The sequence below is a fragment of the Dendrobates tinctorius genome, unplaced genomic scaffold (genome assembly GCF_039654945.1).
Source record: "Dendrobates tinctorius isolate UK_male_01 unplaced genomic scaffold, ASM3965494v1 ptg000350l, whole genome shotgun sequence".
Lineage (NCBI taxonomy): Eukaryota > Metazoa > Chordata > Amphibia > Anura > Dendrobatidae > Dendrobates > Dendrobates tinctorius.
The window spans coordinates 3,718,622-3,730,732 of record NW_027362016.1 but is presented as its reverse complement, the minus strand read 5'-3'; the positions used below and the strand labels follow the sequence as shown (position 1 = coordinate 3,730,732).

General features: G+C 35.8%; 2 non-coding genes across 2 annotated transcripts; both read right to left on the bottom strand.

Moving 5' to 3' along the window:
- Positions 1-1,189: 1,189 nt before the first annotated feature.
- TRNAL-CAG (transfer RNA leucine (anticodon CAG)) lies at positions 1,190-1,272 on the bottom strand. The gene has a single exon. It is a non-coding gene; the product is annotated as a tRNA-Leu (tRNA).
- Positions 1,273-3,194: 1,922 nt separating this feature from the next.
- Positions 3,195-3,277, bottom strand: TRNAL-CAG (transfer RNA leucine (anticodon CAG)). The gene has a single exon. It is a non-coding gene; the product is annotated as a tRNA-Leu (tRNA).
- Between the last annotated feature and the right edge of the window lie 8,834 nt (positions 3,278-12,111).

The following is a 12,111-nucleotide window of genomic DNA, read 5'->3' as shown; positions in this document are numbered from 1 at the left end:
GTGCTGTCTGTTTCAGCTATCAGGTTACCTTTTAATCCTCTTACAGCTAAGTCAATCTGAAATAAAACAAAATAGAGGAAAAATTACTAAAAAACATTCATGTGTTCAAAAGGAAAAAGTTACCGTTTCTCAAATTTTTAACATTTTGTTTTCTGTAGATAGTTAAGATTTTTAGGCCTTTTGATCATGATCAGTCCATGTGCTTTGTTTAATATCTCCTTAAAATGTAAACGGTGAAGAAAAAGCATTTTGCCGAAACCCGGGATTGGACCAGGGACCTTTAGATCTTCAGTCTAACGCTCTCCCAACTGAGATATTTCAGCCATATCTATACATTTTCTGGGGGGTTTGACACTCTGCAAATGTCAAGTGTCACACCTGGAGGGATATATTATAATTTTTCATTTGACTGTTTTTTGAAGCATGATTTCTATTTGAATCGCCTTCCATTTTGCTGTACATATTTAATAACATTCATTAACTATTTGTGAATGAGTAGAAAAAGACAGCAATTTTGCCATTGAATTTTTACATTTTCAGTTTGTCTCCATGCACCAGTATAATTCTGACCCTGTGCTTCTAGAATACGTCATGGTCACACATAAAAAACAATTTGCATGCATAATGTTACATCAAGTTTTATTTTTTATGAGATGCAAACAATTGGAGCAAAAAAGAGACAAAAATTTAGAGAAAATATTTTATTGATTGTTAAAAGTGAGACCATTTGTCCCAAAATGTGCTGAAACATGTCAGAATGACATGGGCATTTCACATTTTTTAAACTATGATTACCTACTTGTTAAGTTTTTGTTAATTAAGTATCGTTATGGTCTATTGATGTATGAGGTGAAAACTATGAAAGTAGACTTACCAGCAAATCCGTTTCTAGATATATTTCATGACAGCACTGTAGAAGGTTGATTCCCTACCCTAATAGGGACAGAGAACACAAAGAGGTGAAATAGTCCCTCCTCATTGATTGTCCAAAGGATTTTTCTAGTGCCAAAAGAACAACAGACATATGCACAAAAAATCTGTTTGATGTTCCTAGAGTTCTTCTTTGAGAGGACAAATTCAGATTCACTCCAAAGACTCTCAGGAAATTTTTCAAAACCACATTACTAAGTTTTGTTTGACTTCATCTAATCAATAAATGAAGATAAAGTTTCTTGAAATTAAATGTTGATGTCAGAAGTGGGATTTGAACCCACGCCTCCAGGGGAGACTGCGACCTGAACGCTGCGCCTTAGACCACTCGGCCATCCTGACTTCGATATGCAATTGGAACTTAACTCCTTCCATGCTAGTCAGCAGAAATGTTACCATTCCTTGTGATTACAAACTTGTCACACCACCCCAAAAAAGTCAATAAATAACATTTTTTATATGCGTACTTTTCGTCTGCATTAATTTTTAAACCTCCATTTATTTTGTTTGGATATTAGAAATGTTAGATTTCTCACAAATACGGTGATGCACCACATTTCTTCAGAAACTACTGTTTGGCCACACAGCAGGACTTTGAAAGGAAGAGCCCTATTTGGGTTTTGCAATGCAGATTTTGCAGGAATACCTTGCAGATGAAATTTGCAGAGTACCAAAACAGCAGAAAACCTCCCAAAGTGACCACATTTTAGAAATTATTTTGCACAATGAGTTAATCAACACCTGCAATTACTATTGTCAGCCTATAGGTGTTTTCACTCTGAACCATCCAGCATTGCAAGTATGCCAGTTTAGTGCCCAGCTTTTGCTTGCAGAGGCAAGCAACCCATACATTTTTAAGTGGGCTCTACTCACTGGAGCAATGTCAAATATGTAGATGCTTTGTCTCACCATTAAAGTAGAAACCTCCTATATTTCAAATTAAAGATGACGGACCTGTGTGGAGCTTGTGTTTTTTGCCTTTTTGACTTTGTCCACAGCATATTTTTTAAGGACATTTGTCTCAGTAATGCCTCAGTGTTTCAAAGTCAAACAAGCTGACTATAATCATTCAGCTAGTGTCTGATAAGTGCTGTCTGTTTCAGCTATCAGGTTACCTTTTAATCCTCTTACAGCTAAGTCAATCTGAAATAAAACAAAATAGAGGAAAAATTACTAAAAAACATTCATGTGTTCAAAAGGAAAAAGTTACCGTTTCTCAAATTTTTAACATTTTGTTTTCTGTAGATAGTTAAGATTTTTAGGACTTTTGATCATGATCAGTCCATGTGCTTTGTTTAATATCTCCTTAAAATGTAAATGGTGAAGAAAAAGCATTTTGCCGAAACCCGGGACCTTTAGATCTTCAGTCTAACGCTCTCCCAACTGAGCTATTTCGGCCATATCTATACATTTTCTGGGGGGTTTGACACTCTGCAAATGTCAAGTGTCACACCTGGAGGGATATATTATAATTTTTCATTTGACTGTTTTTTGAAGCATGATTTCTATTTGAAATGCCTTCCATTTTGCTGTACATATTTAATAACATTCATTAACTATTTGTGAATGAGTAGAAAAAGACAGCAATTTTGCCATTGAATTTTTACATTTTCAGTTTGTCTCCATGCACCAGTATAATTCTGACCCTGTGCTTCTAGAATAGGTCATGGTCGCACATAAAACACAATTTGCATGCATAATGTTACATCAAGTTTTATTTTTTATGAGATGCAAACAATTGGAGCAAAAAAGAGACAAAAATTTAGAGAAAATATTTTATTGATTGTTAAAAGTGAGACCATTTGTCCCAAAATGTGCTGAAACATGTCAGAATGACATGGGCATTTCACATTTTTTAAACTATGATTACCTACTTGTTAAGTTTTTGTTTATTAAGTATCGTTATGGTCTATTGATGTATGAGGTGAAAACTATGAAAGTAGACTTACCAGCAAATCCGTTTCTAGATATATTTCATGACAGCACTGTAGAAGGTTGATTCCCTACCCTAATAGGCACAGAGAACACAAAGAGGTGAAATAGTCCCTCCTCATTGACTGTCCAAAGGATTTTTCTAGTGCCAAAAGAACAACAGACATATGCACAAAAAATCTGTTTGATGTTCCTAGAGTTCTTTTTTGAGAGGACAAATTCAGATTCACTCCAAAGACTCTCAGGAAATTTTTCAAAACCACATTACTAAGTTTTGTTTGACCTCATCTAATCAATAAATGAAGATAAAGTTTCTTGAAATTAAATGTTGATGTCAGAAGTGGGATTTGAACCCACGCCTCCAAGGGAGACTGCGACCTGAACGCTGCGCCTTAGACCACTCGGCCATCCTGACTTCGAAATGCAATTGGAACTTAACTCCTTCCATGCTAGTCAGCAGAAATGTTACCATTCCTTGTGATTACAAACTTGTCACACCACCCCAAAAAAGTCAATAAATAACATTTTTTATATGCGTACTTTTCGTCTGCATTAATTTTTAAACCTCCATTTATTTTGTTTGGATATTAGAAATGTTAGATTTCTCACAAATACGGTGATGCACCACATTTCTTCAGAAACTACTGTTTGGCCACACAGCAGGACTTTGAAAGGAAGAGCCCTATTTGGGTTTTGCAATGCAGATTTTGCAGGAATACCTTGCAGATGAAATTTGCAGAGTACCAAAACAGCAGAAAACCTCCCAAAGTGACCACATTTTAGAAATTATTTTGCACAATGAGTTAATCAACACCTGCAATTACTATTGTCAGCCTATAGGTGTTTTCACTCTGAACCATCCAGCATTGCAAGTATGCCAGTTTAGTGCCCAGCTTTTGCTTGCAGAGGCAAGCAACCCATACATTTTTAAGTGGGCTCTACTCACTGGAGCAATGTCAAATATGTAGATGCTTTGTCTCACCATTAAAGTAGAAACCTCCTATATTTCAAATTAAAGATGACGGACCTGTGTGGAGCTTGTGTTTTTTGCCTTTTTGACTTTGTCCACAGCATATTTTTTAAGGACATTTGTCTCAGTAATGCCTCAGTGTTTCAAAGTCAAACAAGCTGACTATAATCATTCAGCTAGTGTCTGATAAGTGCTGTCTGTTTCAGCTATCAGGTTACCTTTTAATCCTCTTACAGCTAAGTCAATCTGAAATAAAACAAAATAGAGGAAAAATTACTAAAAAACATTCATGTGTTCAAAAGGAAAAAGTTACCGTTTCTCAAATTTTTAACATTTTGTTTTCTGTAGATAGTTAAGATTTTTAGGACTTTTGATCATGATCAGTCCATGTGCTTTGTTTAATATCTCCTTAAAATGTAAATGGTGAAGAAAAAGCATTTTGCCGAAACCCGGGACCTTTAGATCTTCAGTCTAACGCTCTCCCAACTGAGCTATTTCGTCCATAACTATACATTTTCTGGGGGGTTTGACACTCTGCAAATGTCAAGTGTCACACCTGGAGGGATATATTATAATTTTTCATTTGACTGTTTTTTGAAGCATGATTTCTATTTGAAATGCCTTCCATTTTGCTGTACATATTTAATAACATTCATTAACTATTTGTGAATGAGTAGAAAAAGACAGCAATTTTGCCATTGAATTTTTACATTTTCAGTTTGTCTCCATGCACCAGTATAATTCTGACCCTGTGCTTCTAGAATAGGTCATGGTCGCACATAAAACACAATTTGCATGCATAATGTTACATCAAGTTTTATTTTTTATGAGATGCAAACAATTGGAGCAAAAAAGAGACAAAAATTTAGAGAAAATATTTTATTGATTGTTAAAAGTGAGACCATTTGTCCCAAAATGTGCTGAAACATGTCAGAATGACATGGGCATTTCACATTTTTTAAACTATGATTACCTACTTGTTAAGTTTTTGTTTATTAAGTATCGTTATGGTCTATTGATGTATGAGGTGAAAACTATGAAAGTAGACTTACCAGCAAATCCGTTTCTAGATATATTTCATGACAGCACTGTAGAAGGTTGATTCCCTACCCTAATAGGGACAGAGAACACAAAGAGGTGAAATAGTCCCTCCTCATTGACTGTCCAAAGGATTTTTCTAGTGCCAAAAGAACAACAGACATATGCACAAAAAATCTGTTTGATGTTCCTAGAGTTCTTTTTTGAGAGGACAAATTCAGATTCACTCCAAAGACTCTCAGGAAATTTTGCAAAACCACATTACTAAGTTTTGTTTGACCTCATCTAATCAATAAATGAAGATAAAGTTTCTTGAAATTAAATGTTGATGTCAGAAGTGGGATCTGAACCCACGCCTCCAGGGGAGACTGCGACCTGAACGCTGTGCCTTTGACCGCTCGGCCTTTGACCGCTCGGCCATCCTGACTTCGATATGCAATTGGAACTTAACTCCTTCCATGCTAGTCAGCAGAAATGTTACCATTCCTTGTGATTACAAACTTGTCACACCACCCCAAAAAAGTCAATAAATAACATTTTTTATATGCGTACTTTTCGTCTGCATTAATTTTTAAACCTCCATTTATTTTGTTTGGATATTAGAAATGTTAGATTTCTCACAAATGCGGTGATGCACCACATTTCTTCAGAAACTACTGTTTGGCCACACAGCAGGGCTTTGAAAGGAAGAGCCCTATTTGGGTTTTGCAATGCAGATTTTGCAGGAATACCTTGCAGATGAAATTTGCAGAGTACCAAAACAGCAGAAAACCTCCCAAAGTGACCACATTTTAGAAATTATTTTGCACAATGAGTTAATCAACACCTGCAATTACTATTGTCAGCCTATAGGTGTTTTCACTCTGAACCATCCAGCATTGCAAGTATGCCAGTTTAGTGCCCAGCTTTTGCTTGCAGAGACAAGCAACCCATACATTTTTAAGTGGGCTCTACTCACTGGAGCAATGTCAAATATGTAGATGCTTTGTCTCACCATTAAAGTAGAAACCTCCTATATTTCAAATTAAAGATGACGGACCTGTGTGGAGCTTGTGTTTTTTTGCCTTTTTGACTTTGTCCACAGCATATTTTTTAAGGACATTTGTCTCAGTAATGCCTCAGTGTTTCAAAGTCAAACAAGCTGACTATAATCATTCAGCTAGTGTCTGATAAGTGCTGTCTGTTTCAGCTATCAGGTTACCTTTTAATCCTCTTACAGCTAAGTCAATCTGAAATAAAACAAAATAGAGGAAAAATTACTAAAAAACATTCATGTGTTCAAAAGGAAAAAGTTACCGTTTCTCAAATTTTTAACATTTTGTTTTCTGTAGATAGTTAAGATTTTTAGGCCTTTTGATCATGATCAGTCCATGTGCTTTGTTTAATATCTCCTTAAAATGTAAACGGTGAAGAAAAAGCATTTTGCCGAAACCCGGGATTGGACCAGGGACCTTTAGATCTTCAGTCTAACGCTCTCTCAACTGAGCTATTTCAGCCATATCTATACATTTTCTGGGGGGTTTGACACTCTGCAAATGTCAAGTGTCACACCTGGAGGGATATATTATAATTTTTCATTTGACTGTTTTTTGAAGCATGATTTCTATTTGAAACGCCTTCCATTTTGCTGTACATATTTAATAACATTCATTAACTATTTGTGAATGAGTAGAAAAAGACAGCAATTTTGCCATTGAATTTTTACATTTTCAGTTTGTCTCCATGCACCAGTATAATTCTGACCCTGTGCTTCTAGAATAGGTCATGGTCACACATAAAACACAATTTGCATGCATAATGTTACATCAAGTTTTATTTTTTATGAGATGCAAACAATTGGAGCAAAAAAGAGACAAAAATTTAGAGAAAATATTTTATTGATTGTTAAAAGTGAGACCATTTGTCCCAAAATGTGCTGAAACATGTCAGAATGACATGGGCATTTCACATTTTTTAAACTATGATTACCTACTTGTTAAGTTTTTGTTAATTAAGTATCGTTATGGTCTATTGATGTATGAGGTGAAAACTATGAAAGTAGACTTACCAGCAAATCCGTTTCTAGATATATTTCATGACAGCACTGTAGAAGGTTGATTCCCTACCCTAATAGGGACAGAGAACACAAAGAGGTGAAATAGTCCCTCCTCATTGACTGTCCAAAGGATTTTTCTAGTGCCAAAAGAACAACAGACATATGCACAAAAAATCTGTTTGATGTTCCTAGAGTTCTTCTTTGAGAGGACAAATTCAGATTCACTCCAAAGACTCTCAGGAAATTTTTCAAAACCACATTACTAAGTTTTGTTTGACCTCATCTAATCAATAAATGAAGATAAAGTTTCTTGAAATTAAATGTTGATGTCAGCAGTTGGATTTGAACCCACGCCTCCAGGGGAGACTGCGACCTGAACGCTGCGCCTTAGACCACTCGGCCATCCTGACTTCGATATGCAATTGGAACTTAACTCCTTCCATGCTAGTCAGCAGAAATGTTACCATTCCTTGTGATTACAAACTTGTCACACCACCCCAAAAAAGTCAATAAATAACATTTTTTATATGCGTACTTTTCGTCTGCATTAATTTTTAAACCTCCATTTATTTTGTTTGGATATTAGAAATGTTAGATTTCTCACAAATACGGTGATGCACCACATTTCTTCAGAAACTACTGTTTGGCCACACAGCAGGACTTTGAAAGGAAGAGCCCTATTTGGGTTTTGCAATGCAGATTTTGCAGGAATACCTTGCAGATGAAATTTGCAGAGTACCAAAACAGCAGAAAACCTTCCAAAGTGACCACATTTTAGAAATTATTTTGCACAATGAGTTAATCAACACCTGCAATTACTATTGTCAGCCTATAGGTGTTTTCACTCTGAACCATCCAGCATTGCAAGTATGCCAGTTTAGTGCCCAGCTTTTGCTTGCAGAGGCAAGCAACCCATACATTTTTAAGTGGGCTCTACTCACTGGAGCAATGTCAAATATGTAGATGCTTTGTCTCACCATTAAAGTAGAAACCTCCTATATTTCAAATTAAAGATGACGGACCTGTGTGGAGCTTGTGTTTTTTGCCTTTTTGACTTTGTCCACAGCATATTTTTTAAGAACATTTGTCTCAGTAATGCCTCAGTGTTTCAAAGTCAAACAAGCTGACTATAATCATTCAGCTAGTGTCTGATAAGTGCTGTCTGTTTCAGCTATCAGGTTACCTTTTAATCCTCTTACAGCTAAGTCAATCTGAAATAAAACAAAATAGAGGAAAAATTACTAAAAAACATTCATGTGTTCAAAAGGAAAAAGTTACCGTTTCTCAAATTTTTAACATTTTGTTTTCTGTAGATAGTTAAGATTTTTAGGCCTTTTGATCATGATCAGTCCATGTGCTTTGTTTAATATCTCCTTAAAATGTAAATGGTGAAGAAAAAGCATTTTGCCGAAACCCGGGACCTTTAGATCTTCAGTCTAACGCTCTCCCAACTGAGCTATTTCGGCCATATCTATACATTTTCTGGGGGGTTTGACACTCTGCAAATGTCAAGTGTCACACCTGGAGGGATATATTATAATTTTTCATTTGACTGTTTTTTGAAGCATGATTTCTATTTGAAATGCCTTCCATTTTGCTGTACATATTTAATAACATTCATTAACTATTTGTGAATGAGTAGAAAAAGACAGCAATTTTGCCATTGAATTTTTACATTTTCAGTTTGTCTCCATGCACCAGTATAATTCTGACCCTGTGCTTCTAGAATAGGTCATGGTCGCACATAAAACACAATTTGCATGCATAATGTTACATCAAGTTTTATTTTTTATGAGATGCAAACAATTGGAGCAAAAAAGAGACAAAAATTTAGAGAAAATATTTTATTGATTGTTAAAAGTGAGACCATTTGTCCCAAAATGTGCTGAAACATGTCAGAATGACATGGGCATTTCACATTTTTTAAACTATGATTACCTACTTGTTAAGTTTTTGTTTATTAAGTATCGTTATGGTCTATTGATGTATGAGGTGAAAACTATGAAAGTAGACTTACCAGCAAATCCGTTTCTAGATATATTTCATGACAGCACTGTAGAAGGTTGATTCCCTACCCTAATAGGGACAGAGAACACAAAGAGGTGAAATAGTCCCTCCTCATTGACTGTCCAAAGGATTTTTCTAGTGCCAAAAGAACAACAGACATATGCACAAAAAATCTGTTTGATGTTCCTAGAGTTCTTTTTTGAGAGGACAAATTCAGATTCACTCCAAAGACTCTCAGGAAATTTTTCAAAACCACATTACTAAGTTTTGTTTGACCTCATCTAATCAATAAATGAAGATAAAGTTTCTTGAAATTAAATGTTGATGTCAGAAGTGGGATCTGAACCCACGCCTCCAGGGGAGACTGCGACCTGAACGCTGTGCCTTTGACCGCTCGGCCATCCTGACTTCGATATGCAATTGGAACTTAACTCCTTCCATGCTAGTCAGCAGAAATGTTACCATTCCTTGTGATTACAAACTTGTCACACCACCCCAAAAAAGTCAATAAATAACATTTTTTATATGCGTACTTTTCGTCTGCATTAATTTTTAAACCTCCATTTATTTTGTTTGGATATTAGAAATGTTAGATTTCTCACAAATGCGGTGATGCACCACATTTCTTCAGAAACTACTGTTTGGCCACACAGCAGGGCTTTGAAAGGAAGAGCCCTATTTGGGTTTTGCAATGCAGATTTTGCAGGAATACCTTGCAGATGAAATTTGCAGAGTACCAAAACAGCAGAAAACCTCCCAAAGTGACCACATTTTAGAAATTATTTTGCACAATGAGTTAATCAACACCTGCAATTACTATTGTCAGCCTATAGGTGTTTTCACTCTGAACCATCCAGCATTGCAAGTATGCCAGTTTAGTGCCCAGCTTTTGCTTGCAGAGACAAGCAACCCATACATTTTTAAGTGGGCTCTACTCACTGGAGCAATGTCAAATATGTAGATGCTTTGTCTCACCATTAAAGTAGAAACCTCCTATATTTCAAATTAAAGATGACGGACCTGTGTGGAGCTTGTGTTTTTTTGCCTTTTTGACTTTGTCCACAGCATATTTTTTAAGGACATTTGTCTCAGTAATGCCTCAGTGTTTCAAAGTCAAACAAGCTGACTATAATCATTCAGCTAGTGTCTGATAAGTGCTGTCTGTTTCAGCTATCAGGTTACCTTTTAATCCTCTTACAGCTAAGTCAATCTGAAATAAAACAAAATAGAGGAAAAATTACTAAAAAACATTCATGTGTTCAAAAGGAAAAAGTTACCGTTTCTCAAATTTTTAACATTTTGTTTTCTGTAGATAGTTAAGATTTTTAGGCCTTTTGATCATGATCAGTCCATGTGCTTTGTTTAATATCTCCTTAAAATGTAAACGGTGAAGAAAAAGCATTTTGCCGAAACCTGGGATTGGACCAGGGACCTTTATATCTTCAGTCTTACGCTCTCCCAACTGAGCTATTTCGGCCATATCTATACATTTTCTGGGGGGTTTGACACTCTGCAAATGTCAAGTGTCACACCTGGAGGGATATATTATAATTTTTCATTTGACTGTTTTTTGAAGCATGATTTCTATTTGAAACGCCTTCCATTTTGCTGTACATATTTAATAACATTCATTAACTATTTGTGAATGAGTAGAAAAAGACAGCAATTTTGCCATTGAATTTTTACATTTTCAGTTTGTCTCCATGCACCAGTATAATTCTGACCCTGTGCTTCTAGAATAGGTCATGGTCGCACATAAAACACAATTTGCATGCATAATGTTACATCAAGTTTTATTTTTTATGAGATGCAAACAATTGGAGCAAAAAAGAGACAAAAATTTAGAGAAAATATTTTATTGATTGTTAAAAGTGAGACCATTTGTCCCAAAATGTGCTGAAACATGTCAGAATGACATGGGCATTTCACATTTTTTAAACTATGATTACCTACTTGTTAAGTTTTTGTTTATTAAGTATCGTTATGGTCTATTGATGTATGAGGTGAAAACTATGAAAGTAGACTTACCAGCAAATCCGTTTCTAGATATATTTCATGACAGCACTGTAGAAGGTTGATTCCCTACCCTAATAGGGACAGAGAACACAAAGAGGTGAAATAGTCCCTCCTCATTGACTGTCCAAAGGATTTTTCTAGTGCCAAAAGAACAACAGACATATGCACAAAAAATCTGTTTGATGTTCCTAGAGTTCTTTTTTGAGAGGACAAATTCAGATTCACTCCAAAGACTCTCAGGAAATTTTTCAAAACCACATTACTAAGTTTTGTTTGACCTCATCTAATCAATAAATGAAGATAAAGTTTCTTGAAATTAAATGTTGATGTCAGAAGTGGGATTGGAACCCAAGCCTCCAGGGGAGACTGCGACCTGAACGCAGCGCCTTAGACCGCTCGCCTTAGACCGCTTCGATATGCAATTGGAACTTAACTCCTTCCATGCTAGTCAGCAGAAATGTTACCATTCCTTGTGATTAAAAACTTGTCACACACCCCAAAAAAGTCAATAAATAACATTTTTTATATGCGTACTTTTCGTCTGCATTAATTTTTAAACCTCCATTTATTTTGTTTGGATATTAGAAATGTTAGATTTCTCACAAATGCGGTGATGCACCACATTTCTTCAGAAACTACTGTTTGGCCACACAGCAGGTCTTTGAAAGGAAGAGCCCTATTTGGGTTTTGCAATGCAGATTTTGCAGGAATACCTTGCAGATGAAATTTGCAGAGTACCAAAACAGCAGAAAACCTCCCAAAGTGATCACATTTTAGAAATTATTTTGCACAATGAGTTAATCAACACCTGCAATTACTATTGTCAGCCTATAGGTGCTTTCACTCTGAACCATCCAGCATTGCAAGTATGCCAGTTTAGTGGCCAGCTTTTGCTTGCAGAGACAAGCAACCCATACATTTTTAAGTGGGCTCTACTCACTGGAGCAATGTCAAATATGTAGATGCTTTGTCTCACCATTAAAGTAGAAACCTCCTATATTTCAAATTAAAGATGACGGACCTGTGTTCAGCTTGTGTTTTTTGCCTTTTTGACTTTGTCCACAGCATATTTTTTAAGGACATTTGTCTCAGTAATGCCTCAGTGTTTCAAAGTCAAACAAGCTGACTATAATCATTCAGCTAGTGTCTGATAAGTGCTGTCTGTTTCAGCTATCAGGTTACC